Below are 20,069 nucleotides of genomic sequence, written 5' to 3'. Positions count from 1 at the left end.
GGGAAGCCTCCCAGCAGCCAGGTGCTGGAGCACAACTGGCAAACCAAGAATGTTTGCTGGGAGGCTTTGGTTGCCCTGGCAAGAATGCCCACCCTGCACAGGCCCCACCTGGCCGCCAGAGCTGGAATGGGGTGAAGACTGTGTGGCCTGTCTGAGACATTGACCCATTTCATCTTCCCCTTCCCCAGGCTGGAAAACTGCTTTTCCTGTATACTGGCAAAGGCTGCAAACTGACAAATTTTTGGTCACATACTCTGTTTTAAATATTAACAACTTTAACATAAAAAGCAATATATTTTTCAAAAAATAAAGGTTCCACCATCTCTTAGAAAGTCAAATTTGTCAACACTAGGCCCACTTTTACACTATCCAGAAGGGGATGGTGCCCACCCTTTTCTGGTGGATGTAAATTATTGGGTTTGCCATAGTCTTCACCCCTCTTTATTGTTTTAATAAAATTACTAGTATATGTTTGTAATACATAAAAATACATCCATTGTGGGGAATTGGTATATATCATATCTTGATCCTTTTCACTGCCCCTCACCCCCCTCCCATCTCCCCCTCCTTGGAATGTTGGGTCCCTAGAGGCATCTGGGTTTGCCACCCTGGGCTCTCCTGTCCTTGGGTTTCCTGTGAGGTAATACATAGGGATTACCCACCCGTCACTGAGGCAGAAAGTCCCCAACTTTCAGTTGTTCAACTTAATGATATTACAGTGGTGCAAAAGTGACACATCCACTAGAAACCATCCTTCGAATGATGAATTTTTATCTTTTCCTGAGCTACTGATATGCAATTAGATACTCTCAAGATGCTGGGCAGTAGCAGTGAGCTGCAGCTCTCAGTCAGCTGTGCCATCAAGAAAGGAAACCAATTTTCTACAATGTTGCTAAGCTAGGACATTCAGTAGGTTAGGTGTATTAAACACATATGTGACTTATGCTATTTTCAGCTTACAATGGGTTTATCTGGATGTAACTTCATTGCAAATCAAGGAATATATATTCCCTAATACTATCCATCTGACAAGGTCTTTCTCTGTTCATTTTCTTATTATGTTCTCACTGCAGTCTGTAGAAGGGGGTGTGGGTTTTCCCATGGTGCAGGCGAGGAAACCAAGACTCAGTGAATGAAATGATTGGAGAGTTACACATCTGAATGTGGCTCCAGTCTACGGCCATACCACCCTGAATGCGCCCAATCTCATCTGAATGTGGCTCTGCAGAGCGGGCAGAATGTGGCCTGGGAAGCATCAATGCTGGTACTAGTAACTGGTTTAACTTGAACTAGGTAACACAGCGCAAGTCCCTGACCCCTTGAGAGCTGGTTTCCTTGTCTGTAAAGTGAGATTACTTTCCCTAAATTAGAGCTTCCTAATGTGAGTGTGTGGCTGGGAAAAAAATAACTGAAAGTTAGCATTTTCTCCCATTGTGAATATAGGCAATAAACCACAACAGCATTAGCAGTTTCTGGGACTACGTTAGCAGGAAGAATCAGATATTTTTGTATCTTATTATAGTTATTGGAGATGCCTCAAAATATCATTTACACTCATCACTACCTCAAGGTTATGATAGTTATTAGACCCGCTGTTAGGTCTTGTTATGACTTGAAAAAGAAATAAAAATATAGCAATCACAAATTTCTCATTTTAACAGTTTGATAACTATTTCAATATAATTGGTTTTCTTTGTAATCCTATTGATTTTTATTTTATGCATTTAGAAACATTTTTCTGAGCTTGGGTCTGTAAGTTTCAAGAAACTGCCAAAAGGGTTCACGGACAATAAGCCTCAGACCTTGTCCCCAGTGATGTCTAGGCCACTCCAAGTCCTTGGCCTCCAGGTTCCATGGGTACCAGACCTGAGGCCATGCCCTCAGCAGCCCAGCCCTGCTTTCACCCTCTACCCAGCCCATACTGTTTCCACACCTGAGGCAGCACCAGAGGCAATTCCCTGGGCTCTGTGCAGCCTGATTGGCCTTCAGTTACATCAGACCAGCTCTCCTAGCCTGTGGGTGACTGAAGCTGTCAGGAAGCTCAGGATGGGGTCAGAAGAAAGGAGACAGAGGCTCCCATCCTCCCACCCCTGACATCCTACAACCCTACGTCTTATACCTCAGCTTCCATTTCCCGCACCCTGGCTCTTTTTGGAAGATCCTTTAGGGAGGTGAAATCGTGGATCTAGAGGATACAGACATTCCGTGTTGTTTTACAGGGAAGGAATATGAGACAGAGAGTGCAAGAGCCTAAAGCCACACAGAATGGGATGTTTGAGGAAAGGAAGGAATGGCAGAGTAAGAGGAGGCAGTGCTGCTGATAGGCGCCAGGTCAGATGTGACATGTAGATGGGGCAGAAGGAACATATTTTAGGAGCAGAGGATGCAGGAGACTGGTGGGGAACCCATGCAGAAGCTCAAATGAGAGGTGACTGTGGCTTCGACGGTGGTAGCTAAAGCAGTGAAGGTGAGAAGTGGGCAGAAACTGGAGAGCTTAGGAGTTAGAACCAGCAGAATTCAACGACAGATTAGTTATGGGAGGGAGCATAGAGAGGGGTATTAGGAGGTGGTGCCAATGACCTATGTGGAGATCAGCATAAGAGGAGTCCTGTTACAGATGGAACTGTTGACACCTTGAATTTGAAGCTAACTGGTGGGTCTCAGTGACAGGACACCTGCTTGTTCCTCTGTGTAGCTAAGGCAAATCGTGTCACCTGTCCAAGCTTCCATGTCCTCAACTATAAACTGGAGCAGTAAAACCTACTGTACTTTACAAGACTACTGTAATGATTGCTATGAACATGGAGTGAAAGCACCTTGCACATCATAGACAGTCAGTGATCACTGACTGTCCATGGTCACTTGTAGTAGTTGATTTTATTCGTATGTATATCCTTGAGAATCTCTGGAGGGAGGCACATCTGGTACATTTCCCTTTCATGAAGTACAATCCTTGACAAAGGTGGATGATGAGCCTAAGGGTTGCTGGCTGTAGGAATGAACCACAGGCTTCTGACTCCAGCACTGGGAAGGTGGTGTGGTAGAGTCATCCGTGGGTTGGGATTGGATATTTAGGTTCCGTTTCTGCTTCTGTGGCCTGGAAACTACATGGTGAATGGGAGGGTGAGCACAAAGTTGCTGGGTGAAGTTGATCTCTCAAGAGCTCACTTTCTTCATTTGCTAAAATTAAAAAGGCTCTCTCATATGGTTCCAAGACCTGGTTGAAAAGAAGTGATGGGATCACTCAGCATCTTGGATCATTTTAGATTTTGCATGTTTTGGGGTAAATAATAAAAGACCATTATCTCTGCTGCACAACACAGAGGACTCTTTCTCACTGTGAAAGCAGCTTGATGCATAATGTCCTAGGTGGAAGCACCTGCAAATGAGGAGGCCATCCGGGGGAGGACACAGCTGGTCCCTAGATGGCCAAAAAATCCATCAGGATTTTGCTCTTGGCCCTACCAGGCCATGTTTGGTGCTAGGACTGAGGTCTCCTGGCCTTAGTACAATTTTATCATGCTAAATTTCTTCACACCACCCTGATCACATGCACAAAATAAAATCTAACCAAGAGCGAGTGAGAAAGGACAAAATCTTTGACTCTAAAATACCCAAAAAGAAAGCTAAAATGACCATACTTGAGAACCTAACCAGCAGGAAAAGTCTAGGGGAAAAAAGCCAAGCACTAGAGATGATGCTGCTGAATATTATAGCCCATGGTCCTCAGAGAGAACTCTTCCTCATTCAGACATCTGGTGGCACTTGACCAGTTTAGTTTAGATCAACAGAGTTCCCTGAGATTGGCTTCCATATCAGAAAAATAGATACTTACAGCTCAAGAAGGACCTTTGAGCCCTAGGGTCCTTGAAACCACATGAGCAGAGCAACAAGGACTTCCAGACAGGAGACATCAGCTGTGCCTTCTGTAGCCCTGCTTCACTGAGTCATGAGGTCCTGTCCTTGCAGGTCTTGGTCTTCTCGTTCTTCCTTGGATCTCCAGATGGATAAGGACTTTTCTAGGTAGAAGTATGTTCGAGGTAAAGGAATTTTAAAGCAGCCACTAGACAGGTGTCCAAGCAGGATAAAGCTACAGACATGGACAAGACTAGCACAACCACATTTGGTCTTGTCCTGGAAAATGAAACTTCATCTCCAGGCAGCAAACAAGCTTTTATTTTTCTCTGGTGCCTTTTATTACCAGCAAAAGCATAAGGTCCCCATTAGGCCCCAGAAAATCCGGACCTGCCAACCTCCTCTCAGTCCCTCACCAAGGATATCTGTGGCCTGAGGTGTCAGAAGTGAACCACACAACACTTTGTGTGTAGCTGGTCATTTTACCCCCAGTAATGCCCTGGACTAGCATGAGAAGAGTCCAGATTAAGCTAAGGCGATGGTGGCTTTGCATCCCAGCCTGATCTCTGACTTCCATCCCAGAGACCCTATAGGAAAGAGCGCAGGGTATATTATGGGGTGGGGACTGAATACAGTCTCACAAGTGCAGTGACTGAATCCTGTGTTGAGCACAAGGTTGACTCAGGGAGCAAGGCAGAGATGCATCTAGAGGAGACTTGAGTCTCTCTGACCTACAATCAACCTTTTAATTTTCTTTTTTAATTCAGGAAAATAAGAGAATATTCATAAATACACATATTGATCTATAGAAGGAAATATTGTCAAATCAATAATGCTAGCACTACAGATTTATTTTTAAATGTTAGACAGGAGAGAAGGTGGTGGATTTGACACAATTGCTATACAATTTGACTTGAAATTAAGTTCGTTTAAGAGACATTCACTGAATGTTTATAAAAAGAAAACAGAGAGATGAGAGCTATAGAAAAGCAGGAGACCCATATCTTGCATTCAAGACGCCCCCACTCTGGTGTTCTTGTGGTTGCCAAAGCTTTGCACTTTGTTCATGGAAAGAGATGTGACAGTTCTTTGTGATTATTAAACATAAGCCAGGCTTGGTTTGTCCCCTCATCTGCTTTGTGTGTAAAGATCCATATTAATTTATTATTCAAACCTAGAGCTGATTGCTTGATCCTTGGAATAGTAGGTAATTTAATTTTTACTTTTCCTTTGAGAAAGCAGTAAGGATTTCTTGAACAGATCCTATATGCTGGGTACTGTGGTATAAGCTCTGAGAAGACAGTGGTAGAAAAGAGAGACGCTCTGTCCTCATGGGGATTGCAATCTGGCACTCATTAAATGAACCAAGCAGCGCTTTGTAACTGTCATGAGTGTCCCCGAAGGAAGGTGCCTATACACAGCCAGAGGAGCTTCCTTAGCGTGGGGCTCAGGGCTTCTCTGGGGAGCTGGTGTTTAAGCAAAGAGGACTGAAGGATAAGCTTGGGTTAGCCAGGCAAAGAGGAGAGCAAATAACTTTCCAAGCAGAGAAAACAGCACCCAGGGCCTTGAGCAAGGAGGAAATATGACCCATTTGAGGACCTGAAAGGAAGCCACAGTGGCTCATGTATAGAAGTTTATGGGGAACTGGATGAATTGGCAACACCCCCATACTGAATCCAGGTTCTGGAAGCACCCCTGTAAGGTACAAGGACACACTGAGAGTTTTTGGTTTTGTCTTCAATTGAATAGGAAGCTATCAAAAGATTTTAAGTAGGGGAGATGATCCAATTTGCATTTGTAAAACATCCCTGTGGCTTCTGGTGGCAAGAGGAGTAAGAGTAGATGTGAAAGACCAGAGAGAAGGGTACTACAGAAGTCCAGGTGAGGTAGTAGTGGTTTGAATGATCATAGTAAACCTAGATAGGGAGAAAATTCAAGTGACTTAAGGTGTATTTAGAGGTAGGACTGATAGGACTTGGTAATTGATTGGCCGGGGTTCTAGGGAAATTTATTAGCAGACAGAGGTGTGTTTTCTGTGATTGAACAAGCTGGAAAATAGCTACAAAAGTAATAATAAGGCAAAGACCTACAGCCTACCTAGAAATGGATAAAGGACAGAGAGCATGGAATTCCCAAAAAAGGAGATGAAATTGCCAGGAAATGTAAAAAAAAATGTTTATATTTAAGAGATGCAGATTAAAATAACAAGACACTATTTATCTATTATACAGGTAGAGGGAGAAAACACTAATGCCTAATATTGATGAAAAAAAGAGGAATTGGAATGCTCATTACTTCTGGAAGAAATTTAGAAATGATATAAAGTCTTTTATGGATGACAGTCATAAATTTTTTTAACTATTAAGCAATCTAGTCTAAGTACATACAAGAGGTGATCAAAATATATGTTGAATGTTAAAATTTTTAAGAAATTTATTACCGTAAAAGACACATTGCCATTAATCCCCCTCAAAATACTCCTCCTCACTTTGAACATATTCAGCCCATCATTCTTGCCACTTTTTTAAACAATTCAAATCCTCTTTCATGAATGTCTTTAGGAGATGTGATAAAAAAAAAATACGGTGAATATTCCTGCCAGGTGCCATCCAGCAGAAAGGCAAGCTCATAAAAACATGATAGTGTGTCCTCATTCACCTCTCTCATTGTGTCTAGCACTGTGCGACTCCTGGCCATTTCCCTAATTCAAAATGACCTTGAAAGGTAAATGTTTTGAATCGATTCAGGACATCAAAGCAACCACGACATCACAATTAAAGATCCTCCAAAAGAGAACTTCTAGAACTGCTTCAGAAAGTGGCAAGAATGATGAGATGTATGTTCAAAGCAAGGGGCATTATTGTGAGGGGTATTCATGGCAATGTATCACTGTAATAAATTTTTTTATTTAAACACGCACTGTATTTTTCAAACACACTTCATAGTCAAACAACCATACAAGAAATAGAGACAAAATATTGAAGTCTTTATACTTGCGGAAACTTGGGAACAATCTATACATTCATTAGTGGGGGGGCTAATTATAAATGTATCTACATCTATATAACCATTTAAGACCATGCTATTTTACTAAATTAAAAAATTGATTAAAAGTAGCATTATAGAGTGATCCTATTTTGTAAAGTATCCGTGTATTATGTGGATGTGTGTGAGGATTCTAATAAAAGATCTTCAGGGAAATATATTTGAAATAATATTGCTAGTGGTGAGTTGTATTTAGTGTATTTGAGTAAACACAAAAAATGATAAATATTAAAAAGAGAAAATGATACCTAACTGCAGTGCAGCAGACTGCATAATAAGGATGTGAGTGATTCTGATTCAGATTGGCATGAGAAGGATTCAAGGGAGAGGTGTCATTGGATTGGGATCCGTAATCAGGGCTCTGTTTCCGGTTTCTGGCTAGCTTTGTGGTTTATATTCAGAGCAGAAATGAAGAACTATATGTGAAGGAAGCTTAAGCCATTTCTACAGGCTGTTCAGCCTGTTTGCTCTCTGGTCATAAAAAATTCATACCAATTAATTTTAAACCAGAGGACAGGAAGTGGAAGCTTGGAGCTTTAGAAAGACCACTGTACAACAGCTTTGATCAGCATCCAGCACAGTCACTTTGCCACTTTCTCGTTCTTCCCTGAGAGTTGGGACTTTGTACTCATTTGCTGTGGCAATGGTGTACCTAGGTATTATGTTTCCAGCCCTTTCTATTTCCTTGGTTACTATCTTGGATCTCTGAATAAAGAATCACTTTCAGTTCACATTTTTCTAAACTTGAGTTTAGAAATTCTGCAGCTTTTTTCCAAAATGCCCTTTTGAGAACTTAAATAGGTATTGATATGATCTACTCACTTTATGGAAAAACTGACAACGTAACAGAACAGGATAACTCCACACTGATGTCGAAACAGAATCTAATTAGTGTCCAGATCCCAAAGAATTGCAGATTTGGGGTTGGAGGAGAGGCACGGAGAAAACGGAGCAGACATAGGGAGCACTGGGTTAGAGATGGCAAGTCCAGGTTCCTTCAGTTACTTGTTTTGTGACCTCAGGCAACTCTTTGATGTACAATCAAGTGTCAGGTGTTTTTGTTTTTTCAGCTTTGAAATATGACAGTTGAGGTTCTGAGATCACAACACAGTGAGGGACCTTCAACCATTCTCCCCAAAGCGCAGTAAGGGCTCAGCTGGGAGCTGAGATAGTGTGTGGATGGCATTTTAACTTTCAAAAGTTGTTTATTTTAATGAGTATTAGGAATATATGTATGTACCATCTCAGACCTGTGGCTTTATAGGTATTTTTATATAGAATCGTCACAAGTACAAACTCCTTTAGCAATTATAAAATCTATCTAACATAAGGTTGCCTTTCACTAGGCCATACAGAGAAAAGACACAAATAAAAAGCTGCAGAAAAATATTTCAAAAATCTTTTAAAAATGAAGCTAAGAAAAAAAGTGAATAGATTAGGAAAAATTGAGATAGTAGAAGCAACACGTGGATATAACAAAAATTGGTACCCAAATTACTGTAGCAGACTTTTGATGGATCACCAAGCTTTGGCGAACTAGTTTTCTTAGCTGTAAAATCTCCCAGGACGGTTATGAGGATCATGAGATAATACTTGTAGATACTATCAGCTCAATAGCTGCCACGTAGTAGGGTCTCAGATATATGAGTTCCCTTTTCTTTTCCTTAGCCTCTTGTTTTTAAGTTAATAGGAATATCTCTGATTGGCTGGTCCTATTTCCTTATTTACTGGATGAGACAACAGATCCCAGACTGGGAAAAGACCAGTCCAGGATCGAAAGTTGTCTGCTCCTTACTCCACTGAACTCAGTTGTGCCTAACAGAGACCTGCAGATAGGCCTGAAATGTAGTTGGGGAAACTGACAAATAAAATAAATGAAACTCAAAGTGGAGGGGTAGGGGGACGAATGAAATAATGTAACAAGGGCTGCAGTCCTGGACTAAGGCTGAGAATAAGAGACTGAGAGCCGTGATCTGCCAAGTACTTTTGAATTTATATATCTTTATAGCTAGCTGTACCCTGCTCTGAAAAAAATGGTAAACTCGATGTTTAAAAGGAAAAAATTGGAAAATACTCCAAAATGTTCAAAGTGAGTATATTGAGGTCATAACACTTGTCTTTGCTCTTTTCTTCTTACTATTCTTACTAGCTTTTTTGTATGTTGACATCTATGAAAAATAAATGCCAAAATGATTGGAAGGTTGAATTTTCTGTACTGAGAGTTGGGTACAGTTGGCATCCATGCTTGACACATAACAGTTAATAATCATGCTTAATTTTTTATGATCACACTTCATTTTCTAAATAGTTCCCTTGCAACCCTGACCATTAACAATTTCCTCAGTTACACAGGATCATAAATAGTTGGTAGCCAATATAAGGTATAAAACTGGTGATGCATTTTAGTCCAGAGGACTCAGGGGATTGATTGTGATTGTCTTCTTGTTTTGCAGATGGAAGAACTGAGAATCAGAGAAGGCTAGTGATCTCGGGGATATTTGGCCAGTAGGTAAGTAATGCAGAAAGTGAGCCTGAAACAGGACACAGTTTTAAGCCCCATGACCTGACCTCCTCCAGACTCACCAACCCCAGACTTTTCTGTTTTGCACAGTTCAAGTAAGGAAATAAAATGAGGCAGTTTGAGGCATTGGGTATTATTTACACTGTAGTTTCTGTTTGTTCCCAATCTTGACTTGGAATGTCTAACAAGTGAGTTTGTGGACTGTTCCACACATTGCCTAGCCTGTATTATGTCTTCCTTAATGGGCATGGTAGGGCCCATGAAAACCTGGCCCATGCTACGGGGCTGGTATGACACTCACTGTCCTTTAATAGACCCACTGTCTGGCGCATCTAGAACAGAGAGCACTGAACTGGGGACAGGTGTCTTGGGCTCAGGGCTCACAGTGACCTACCTGCTCTTTGACTTCAGCCGAGCAACTTCACCCATGGATTTACTCACTCTGTGTTCATTCTTTCAAACTGTTTTCCCCAGAATATCTCGCACTAAGCCTAGCTGTGTATTAGGCACTGGAGATGGCAAACTAAATACACCATAGGCTCTGCCCTTGAGGAGCTCACAGCCCAATTTATGAGATTCTTCTACTCCTCATTATTGTCTCATAAGAATTTCTTACATCTGCTTTGGAGATTGTGTTGTGGAGATTGTGGTTTGGAGGGATTTTTATGATCTTTCCTGCAACTCTATAACATAGAAAGAAGTAGTTATTGCCATTTGACAGAGGAGGAACCATAGCTCAGACTTGGCCAAGGTCGTCTTATAATTAAGGATCAGGGCTGGGTTTGAGTTCCAATTCTGCTAACTCCAAATCTGCTGTTTCCAAATGCAGTGAACTGTTCCACCTGATGGTTTTAGCATGTGTGTGGGCATTTTTGAATCCTATCCCTCAGCAGTGAGTGTAACGTTGGGGAGACAGGCATTTGGATGGAGCCCACACAGAGGCGGGATCCTGCAAGGGGTTTTTTCCTGTGTCTAGCTGATTGTTGCAGAAACCTGTGCCTTTCTCTGCCTGGGAGTGAAGGCAGCCATGGGCTCTAGGCAAGCTGAGATCCACAGGGAAACCTGCCAGGGACCAAGGCTGCCTCCTCCAAGTGGCTGGGATTTAGCATATCAGAGAATCTGCCATGGGCCTGGGGGACACAGCCCCCTTCTTGTGCAGTGACCCTGCTGAAGGCTGCTGCTTCACCAAAGCTTAATGATCCTGGACCGTAAAGCAGGCTGGTAGCTTCTGCCTTTATTGAGCTGCCTTGCCTCCGGCAAGACGTGGAGACTGATAGAGATTAGAGACTGTGGTGTTTGTTTATGTGGAGAACAACTGCTTGCCGATGGACCTCTTGGGTTTCCTCAAAGTCTGGAATTTCAAAGGGTGCATGAATAACCTCTGGGACAAGCCCTAGTTTTTCTATTTTACAGTGCGTGTGTGTGTGTGTGTGTGTGTGTGTGTGGTGAATGGCAGCTGTCTTTGATGTACATGTACTGATGTGTGTGTGATATACAGGATGTGCAGGATTTGTGTGGAACGTGATGGGGTGTGAGGTTTGTGGAGAGTCTCTGGGTGTGCATGCACACGCATGTGTGTAATCCCTGGGAAGCAATTCTTATGAAAAAAGAAAACCCTTGTGGTATAGTTTTTCAATAGGACCCCAAAATGGGTTTTTAATAAGCCTTGTTAAACTCTTTGATGACAGGGAGGGGCCAGCCATTCCTTCATCCTGGCTGGGACACTCAGCTCTCCTTTGCCCTCTTCTTTGGGGCCACTTGCTATTTGTTTTGATGTCTCTGAGACCCATCCCTCTTCCTGCCCTCTGCAGCCCCCACACCTACCCCAATGCTGTTCGATCTGTCCATCTGACTGCCCAAGTGGACAGGCTGGTGTCGGAACTGACAGATGATAGCTGTCATGCACCTGGAACCTAAGCGCCCTGTGTCTTATGCTGTGCCAGCAGGATACTTTAGGTTTTTGTTCAGGAGGTACTCTGAGCTAGGAATTCTGGGGCTCATTCATCTCCCTGGGGGTCATGTAGAGTTGCAGATGCCTGGCAATCCCTTTCCTTTGGGTTGGGTTTCCCCTTGTCTGACATGAGAGGAGGTGAAGCCCTGTTGAGAGGCAGGTTTCACCCTCAACTGGAAGCCTGATGGCAGGTCTCCTGAGCAGAGCTGGTTCCCAGAGCGATTATCTTTCCTGAGCTGAAAGCCAGGTGCTCTGTGACAGGAAGCTAGGCAGGCTTAGCCACAGACTTATCAGGCTGCACAACAAGAATGTTCATTCGTGTAAACAGAGGTGGGTTTGTGCAGTTCTGTTCCTCCCTGAGCACTGACTCAGTTCTGGGGCTGTTGTGTCCTGATTTGCTTGGTTCTGTCACAGAGGTATGCACTCCCTGAGGTGTGGAGTTTGGTCTGCTTTGTTCCTGTTCATCCCCACAGCAGTCTGCTAGGCCTGAATGTGTAGGAGAAGCAGCCACTGTTTGTGGTCTACTTAGAAGCCAGTGGCTCCAGGCAGCTGACTACCCTGCTGGGCATCTATGTCTTATATAATGTACTGGCCCTGTGTTTGAGTCCTAGTGTGGCCTTTTATTGAACCAATCTACTTGATGTCCTTGCATAGAGTGCTACAAACTGTTGTTGAAGGGGTGTCTAACAAAAGGCTGCTTGGTCGAAGATAGGCAGGAACTAAAAACCAGCCTGTGTTCCATGGCCCTACCATATGTCTGGAGTAGCTCCATCTGCATAGGAGAAAAGGTGTCTTTTCTTTTCTTTCTTTTTTGGTACTGGGGATCAAACTCAGGACCTTGTGCTTGTGAGGCAGGTGCAGTGCTACATCCCCAGCCCCAGAAAAGGTGTCTTTCCCCAATTCACATAGAGACAATAAAGGGACTAGTGGTGGCACTGTCTTGTTTGGCCTAAGTTTGTTCACATTTTAGTTAATAGGGTGTAGGAGGGATTAGTGATGATCCTTAAGGTATACCTGACAGATACATAATAGCTGTCATTAGTAGTTATCATAGCACCAGTAGTAGTAGTAGTAATGATGTCAGTAATGATAATGCGCATTTTTGTAGTACTTTAGATTTCTCAAGACTCTTTTACATTTCATTCTTTCAGCAACCTCCACTTAAGAGCAGGACTAGGATTACACTCCCGATTGGAGATAAGGAAACTGGGACAAAGAGAAACATGATGTGACTTGTCCTCTCTCACCCCTGAAGACCTGGTCTGGAGCCAGCAAAACCCATTCTGGCCATGGCATAGGGGTGAGAGAGGTAGGCTTGGGAATGCCTGAGAGAGCTCAAAGCATCCAGCTTCTCCTGGACCACATATCTTTCTCTCTGTACCCTCCTCCCTATCATCCACTTTGGTCCGGGAGGGCCTGCACTATTTATTTGGGACATTCTGCCTGGTTCTTGCCAGCTCCATCTGAGTGGCTAGCCTCTGGTCTTTGTAGCTATAATTACTGACTCAGAATTAACTTCCAAGCAGAAAAGTCACTGAGCATCAATCTTGCCACACCCCGTAGATAAGCCTGTTGCCTGCCCTCCAACTTCCAAAACAGCCAGTCCAACAGACAACAGCCACCTAGTACCAGCCTTCCGTACACCCTCAGCCTGCTTTACATGCTAATTCAACTTTTCTGGCCAATAGACATTTATAAACCACCTATGATGTGCAAGGCACTCTGGTGACATATTACATATTTTTTCAAACTTATGTCCCTTTTCAAAATGAGATAACTAAGTGGCAAAAAAGTTAACTCACATGTCCAAGGTCACATAATTATTTAGTGATAATGCTGGGATTTGGAACCAGGTATTTGGACTAGAAAAGTTATGTACTTGACTTACATAAAATACATAGCACACAAGGACTAGGAAAAATGGTTGTCATTGATTAGCAGTAGTTTTTTTTTTTTTAATAATCATTAGTAAAACACCACACTGCATCCAACTGTTGGTTTTTCTGTGCTCCTCTCCTACCAGACCGGGAGGTTCTAGATGGTAAAAACTGGAAACCCCATCCCCTAGCAGGGTATATAGAATTTGTAGCAACTGATGGATAAATATTAATAAGAAATGATTAACAATATTGGTAATGAGCAACGCGCTATCTGTGTGCTGGGGAAGTTCTAAGTGCCTTCTACATACAGTCCTGTGTTGCCTCACCTCGGGAGAAGTTCTGAGACCTGTGAAGTTAGAGAATTTCATCATTGTGTGAACATCATAACATGTGCTTACGTAGCCTAGATGGTGTAGGTCAATCACTTGATGTGGCTTCCTTTTTTTTTTGAGATGGGTCTCACTATACTGCGCAGGCTGGCCTCAAACTCTTGGGCTTAAGTGATCCTGGCTCAGCTGCCAGAGTGCCTGAAATTACAGGTGTGTGCCATTGTGCCCACCTCTCAACATGGCTTCTCAGAGCAATCAAGAGATACAGAAAACGCCTGATGGGTAAAGCTGCTACCCATGTAACATGGCATAGTTTTTCACAGTAAACTTTTTTTAGTAAGTAACAATATGCAATAAAAAAGCATAGCATTGTAAATACATAAACCAGTAAGACAGTCATTTATTATCATATCAAGCATTTTGCATTGTACATATTGTGTGTGCTGTACTTTTATATGACGGGCAGCACAAGAGATTTGTTTACGCCAACATTGCCATAAACACATGAGTAATGCATTGAGCTATAATGTGATGATAACTAGGTCACTAGGCAATAAGAAATTTTCAGCTCCATTAAGATCTGTTTTCTTACACTAAACTTGCTGGAAGATAAGTTAGGTAGAACTCTTGAAGACATCGGCATAGGAAAAGACTTTAGGAACAAAACCTCAGTAGCAAGGGAACTAGCACAAAGAATCAACATTTGGGAACTCATCTTATTATTATTATTATTTTTTTGGTACTGGGGATCGAACTCGGGTCCTTGTGCTTGCAAGGCAAGTGACGGAACCACTGAGCTAAATCCCCGGCCCTGGGATCTCATCTTATTAAAAAGCTTCTGCACTGCAAGAGAAACCACCAACAGAGCTAAAAGACAACCTACAATGTGGGAAAAAAATTTTACCAGCTGTTCCTCAGACAAAGGTCTACTATCTAGAGTATATGAGGAACTGAAAAAAAATCAGACACCCCAAATTCAAAGACCCAATTCAAAAATGGGCATCTGAAATGAACAGACATTTCTCAGACAAAGAAGTAAAAGCAGCCAATAAATATATGAAAAAATGTTCAACATCACTGGTCATTTGAGAGATGCAGATGAAAACAACACTGAGATTCCACCTCACCCCAGAAAGAATGGCTGTTATCAAGAAATCAGCCAATAACAAATGCTGGCAGGGGTGTGGGGAGAAAAGAACCCTTCTCCATTGTTGGTGGGAGTGCAGACTGGTGCAACCACTGTGGAAATCAGTATGGAGATACCTCAAAGAACTAGGACTAGAGGTCCCATTTGACCCAGCTATTCCCCTGCTGGGTATCCTCCCCAAAGAATTAAAAGAGTCATACCACAGTGATATATGTGCACCCGTGTTTATAGCGGCACAGTTTGTAATAGCTAAAACTTGGAAGCAGCCCAAATGCCCATCAACTGGAGACTGGATAAAGAAGATGTGGGGTTTTTTTTAATAAAATGGAGTACTACTCTGCCATAAAGAATGACAAACTAGAGACATTTATAGCTCAATGGATGCACATTGAAGCGATACTCTTAAGTGAAATAAATAGGACACATATGTGTAAATACTGAATAGTTTCTTTGGTGTGAGAAACTGAAAGTGTAAATAAGGATTAAAATGATTAATACAAATAATTGATAATTTGAAATAGGAAGAAAAGGTCTAAAGGGGTAGGGGAAGTGAGAGGGGAAGGGGAAAGGAAAGAAGGGAAAGGAAAAATTATGAGAAAAGGAAAAAATGGAAACAAAGTCTTTGTAAATAGGGAAGGGAGCACAGGAAATGGGGAAAAAATAAGAACCAAGATACGTCATGTACAGGTACAAGCACCCTATCATAAATGTAAACATATTGTACACCTAAAATGTACCAATAACAGAATTTAAGCAAAAAAGAGATGTTTTCTTCTTCTTCCCCTTTTTATAGTATATGTTTGTGATACATAATAAATATATCCATCATGGGGAATCAGTATATCTACATATGAGACTACTGCTATATATGCTTTCTTTAACCAAAACATCCTTAAAGGACCCATGACTGTATTATTTTGTTTAAGTTTCATAGATACCCTACAAGATAGAGACTGTTATTATAATCATCTTACACTAAAGCAAAAGACTTGAAGAGTTTCGAGTCACTTTGCCTAGTGGCACAGCTGGAAGGGAACCCAGGCTGGCTGAAATGAGAGTTGGTGTTCAGGGATATCTTGTCTCACTCATATGCACTGGGATCCCCAGGTATCCCCAGCTACTCCATAGCCACAGCTGATGCCACTGCTCCTTCAGTGAATTCCTCTAAAGCTGTCACTCAAATCCAGTGTCTGCTCCCCCAACAATGTCCATGCAGAATGGACGAAGCTGTGAAAACTGGGAAGCCACAGTGATGTGTGAAAGATATTCTGAAGAACTACTAATAAAATTAGCAAGAAAAGGGTGTGTTTCCTGTACAATAGAGCCAATTTGTAGGATACAAGTGGAAGTGAGGTCAACCTCAAGAGCCACAACTTTCTGAGTTCCACTGGAAAACAGTGGAGCAGTGTTTGGGTGGAATGCACTGGGGTATTTCTTGGACTTGGCAAACCCACTCCAGTGAGCTCACTGGTGGATGAGGCCAGGTGAAAGGCAAAGCAAGGTTTTGGTGTCTTGCTCTCCACAGAGGGCCTTTCCTTCTAGTACCTTCCCACAAGATGCCACCTACCAGACTTGTTTCATCATGTGGAGCTTCACCTTATGCAAGTCCAAGAAATGGCACTCTAATTTCATTGCCTCAAGATAATTGACCTCTCGTGGCTTTATCCAAAAGGTAGCAGGAGCATATACTTTTTGTGAAAGTTAAACAGCAGGAAGTTAGATTTGAGTTGAGAAAGAGAGGGGCTTAGAGTGACTCTGGGGCCTCTATGAACGGGACAAGGATTCTGATGTGATGGAATTCCCAAGTGGAGCTGTGTTTACAGTGCATGAATCCAAGCTATGATCCTAGGGACTCCAGTGAGGAGCACTGGTACCTTCATCTATAAATTCTAGGGCATGAGTACCTGCCTCGGGAGGCCACAAAGGGAAAGGCGATCATTATAACGTATCAGTGACATATCCTCATGGATATGTTTTTGGGTAGAATCAGAGCTTTGCTCTTTTGGGGGCTGGCCCCATGCACCAAAACAAGTGACAATCTTGAGCCTTGAAGCTGTACCTTGAAGGCATTTACTCTTTCCTGCACAGAAGTGGGTTTTGAATCATGTTTGCAGAGCCAGGAGGGTTAGGAAATCCTCCCTGGGGCTTCCATGTGAGATAAGCAGGTAGTTCTCTGTTGACTTCTGGGCCCCTGCCTTGAGGATCCTTTCCTCCCTGTTTGTGCACTGGGCTATCCTGCTGCCAAGGGAAATGTTTGACTGCAGTGTACCCCCATGGCCACGCTGTTGGTTTGCAGCATTCTCTTGGGACTGTGTCTGTTTTGATTGGTTAATTCCTGTTTATATCAGTTGTTAAATATTTTGAATTTTACTCTTACTTGCAAGACTTCCTCTGTGGAGCCAGAGGCACTGCCCTGCCACACAGCCACATCCCCATGCCAACCTATCAGGACACTGACCAACTCTCAAGACGTTGCTGTACATAACTAAAATGGTTGCGTTGTCTTTGAGAAATGTTTGCTATGCTTCCCCATGTATCCCAGGGCACACGGTCACCCGAAAGTCACCAATCCACAGGGCCATGTGATCCCCCCCCGCCAAAGTAAAAGCTCCAGTTTGGCTGTAGGAGTCAACCTGGGAGCTGGAGTTTGTCTTTTCCACCCTTTACCTGGATGTCTCTTTAGTGAGCAGGTTACTGCTCACTTATCTCCTGTTCGTGGATGTGACTGCAGATTCGCTCTTCTATGCCAGTATGAGCAAAGAGCTCTCATCCACCGAAGCAGGATGTGCCATCTCAGCCAGAATTCCCTATGAGCACCACCCCCACACATACTTGTCTTTTTAACAGTAATAATAATAATATGCAAAAGGAATGGTAGAAGAACTATTATATAAAGGAGACCACATACACTTGGGACTCAGACCCAGGATTTATATCCAGGCTTTGCTCCTCATTAAACTGTTTGGCTCTAGGGAAATAGCTCAATCTTTTGGCTTCAGTTTCCTGGTCTGTAAAACAGGATGATGATTAAAATGGTATTTAGTATTTACCATGTACTTAGCAGAATTTCATGCATTTAGATGCACTAAACTAGATAACATTATTGTCTCATCCTACAGATGAAGAAATCAAGACATAGAATGACTGAGTGACTTTTCTAAGATCACACAGCTGACTGGAGGCAGATCTAGGCCTCTAACTTAGATGGCGTGGCTGCAGAGCCCACAGTCCACTCTGTACTTCTACAGCTCTATCTCAGGATTGTGTGAGAACTGAAGAATTCCCCAGCAATGTGCCTGGACAGTGGTTAGAGCTGAGCACCTCTCCCCATAGGCCAGTTCTCTGCGTTTATTCTAACAGAAGGAGGAAAACCTTCCATTCGCTGAGTGCTTAGAGTGCTTACTATGTGCTGAGGACCATATTATGTGGAGGTGAGGGAACTACAGGATAAGCAGACTTCTGAGTGGTGAGTGCTCGTCGATGAGATGGTCCAATCAAGAACATGAGGACCACTTGCCCAGGCTGTAATTGGATTGTTAGATCATCTCCTTGATTCCATAATGCTCTGCAGCACTTAGTGCGAGATCTGAATGATACCGAGATCACAGGGCCCCACAGTAGTACAAAAGGAAGAGTGGGGGTAGTCCCCTGAGCTGATTCTGGTGCTTCAGTGTTTTCTAGAAAGTCTATGCTGACCTCCGAAAGAGACAGAGGCTGGTTGCGCGGTTTATGCCTGTGGCTGCAGTCTGTATGATTGGGAGCCCAAAAACCCAGATTGTAGTCTAGCTTCTGCAATAAGTTTGCTGTGTGATTTGGGCACTAATTTAACCTCTCTGTACCTTTTGTTCAAAAGAAATAATAACCGTTAAAATTGCTATGTCTGTAATACATATATATAAGTTGACAGCATCATGCTGATGAGAGTCATTAGCACACGTGGTTCCTCCTCTTGCTGATTTCCTGTATCTATAATGATTCCACAAGTTGACTTGTGGATAAATGCTACCTCTGAAGGTTAGTGGCTGGGAGGATTGGCTGAGAATGTGAGGAGTGGGGGCAGGATTGGAAGAAAGGGGCAGAATAGTCACAATCCTGCTCCAGCTGTCCCCACTAGAGCTCTGAAGCTAGGATGGTCCTTGGGGCATCGCACATCCAGTCAGGGGCAGTGGGCTTCAGTGCTCGCTGCAGTGACAAGTATGGAATGCGCAAAGATGACAGCTTTCTTGGGCCAAGGGCCATTCCTGGAGAGGAACTCAGCTGAGAGCTGTCAGCACAATAGGAGCAGTCATCTCAGCTGGCAGGCCTGAGTCCCAAAGGGAGCCCCTAGGTGTCACATGGCAGCACCCACTGGACATGGTCCATAGGCTCCCATCTTCTTGCTCTACCCCATGTAGACTCCACCAATTAAAACAGCTCTTTACCACCATATTCAGATGGGTCTAGAAAGTTTTTCAAATGCAATACTTCAGATTTTAAAAAAAGTTTTATCGATTGCCTGGAATTCGCTCCAATAAGGAACCTATTCGCTAATTTTGCCCTCTCCATCTGTAGGAGACATTTATTGATGGTGCTATAATAAGTCTTCATTGTTATGATTAAGCTTTCAAGATCAAACTGTTGGCAAACCTCAGACAATTTCCTTCTGTGTCTACTGGAAAATGTGATTTTCTTTTATTTTTCTTTCTTATGCCTTCTGACCACTGTCCATATGTGTACTGATTGGTTTTTCTTTTGGCCTATTAAATGCAATTTTCCCCAATTCACTTCTTTTTCCTCTCTTTTTTTTTTTTTCAGCCTATACTCTCTTATCATCTCACCTATTCTTATGTCAGCCATCACTGGTCCCTTGATAAATCTGTCCATCTGAAAAGCCTGTGTAGCCTTCCTAATAATACATTACACCCATTTTAACTAATGGAAAAACTCAAACTCAGAGAGGTTTTGATGCTTTCTGAGGATGAGACATCTTGTAAGAGACCAAGCTGGGTTTTATCATAGATCAGTGAATCCCTGAGTCTGTATTCTTCATTACCCTTAGAATATCTGTTGGGGTCATATCTTGATGCTTCTTCCTATTGAGCCTTGCCTTGATGAGAATTCTACAAACTTCAGTTGTGAACCCAACAGGTCATGTGATCTCTGCAGTATGATGGGAACCAGGCCCTATGCCCACCACTCCTCGTCCCTACACTAAGGTGGCTCAGAAACCCTTCTGATGCTGTCCATGCACAAGGCAATTATAGAGTCATAGGCAAACCCCAGTTCCAGGGCTGGCAGCTGTCTGTTTCATCCAATTCTGGATATATTTCAATGGTGAGGAGACTTTGGGATCACAGACTTG

The 20,069-nt window shown here is 42.8% G+C and overlaps 1 protein-coding gene across 29 annotated transcripts in view; it reads left to right on the top strand.

Moving 5' to 3' along the window:
• Tenm4 (teneurin transmembrane protein 4) overlaps positions 1 to 20,069 on the top strand; it is a 2,854,999-nt gene that overhangs the window by 2,258,690 nt on the left and 576,240 nt on the right. For all 29 annotated transcript variants that reach the window (XM_087211381.1, XM_087211391.1, XM_087211392.1 and 26 more), the window contains one exon: positions 9,354 to 9,409. The gene's annotated coding sequence lies outside the window, so the exon portion shown is untranslated. The remainder of the gene's footprint in view (positions 1 to 9,353; positions 9,410 to 20,069) is intronic.

This window comes from Heterocephalus glaber, unplaced genomic scaffold (genome assembly GCF_053883595.1).
Source record: "Heterocephalus glaber isolate CG9 unplaced genomic scaffold, H.glaber_assembly_v1.0 deba00001428, whole genome shotgun sequence".
NCBI lineage: Eukaryota > Metazoa > Chordata > Mammalia > Rodentia > Bathyergidae > Heterocephalus > Heterocephalus glaber.
This window is presented reverse-complemented; position numbering and strand designations above follow the sequence as displayed.